Genomic DNA, 903 nt, shown 5'->3' on the forward strand with positions numbered 1-903 from the left:
TTCCTCTGTTGAGGGACATTGGGTTTTTTCCAGCTTCTGGCTATTATAAATAAGGCTGCTATGAACATAGTAGAGCATGTGTCCTTATTACCAGTTGGAACATCTTCTGTATATAAGTCTAGGAGAGGTATTGCTGGATCCTCTGGTAGTACTATGTCCATTATTCTGAGGAATCACCAGCCTGATTTTGAGAGTGGTTGTATAAGTTTGCAATCCCACCAGCAATGGGGGAGTGTCCCTCTTTGTCTACATCCTCACCAGCATCTGCTGTCACCTGAATTTTCCATCTTAGCCATTCTGACTGGTATGAGGTGGAATCTCAGGGTTGTTTTGATTTGCAGTTCCCTGATGATTAAGGAAGTTGAACATTTTTTTCAGGTGCTTCTCAGCCATTAGGTATTCCTCAGCTGAGAATTCTTTGTTTAGCTCTGTGCCCCATATTTTTTAATGGGGTTATTTGTTCTTCTGGAGTCTATCTTCTTGAGTTCTTTATATATATTGAAAATTAGCCCCCTATCTGATTTAGGATTGTTAAAAATCCTTTCCCAATCTCTTTTGTCTTATTGACAGTGTCTTTTGCCTTACAGAAGCTTTGCAATTTTATGAGGACCCATTTGTTGATTCTGGGTCTTACAGCTCAAGTCATTGCTGTTCTGTTCAAGAATGTTTCCCCTGTGCCCATATCTTCTAGGATTTTCCCCACTTTCTCCTGTATAAGTTATAGTGTCTCTGGATTTATGTGGAGTTCCTTGATCAAACTAGACTTGAGCTTAGAACAAGGAGATAAGAATTGATCAATTCATATTCTTCTACATTATAACTGCCAGTTGTGCCAGAACCATTGGTTGAAAATGCTGTCTTTTTTCCACTGTATGGCTTTAGCTCCTTTGTCAAATATCAAGT

Source organism: Mus pahari, chromosome X (assembly GCF_900095145.1).
Source record: "Mus pahari chromosome X, PAHARI_EIJ_v1.1, whole genome shotgun sequence".
Lineage (NCBI taxonomy): Eukaryota > Metazoa > Chordata > Mammalia > Rodentia > Muridae > Mus > Mus pahari.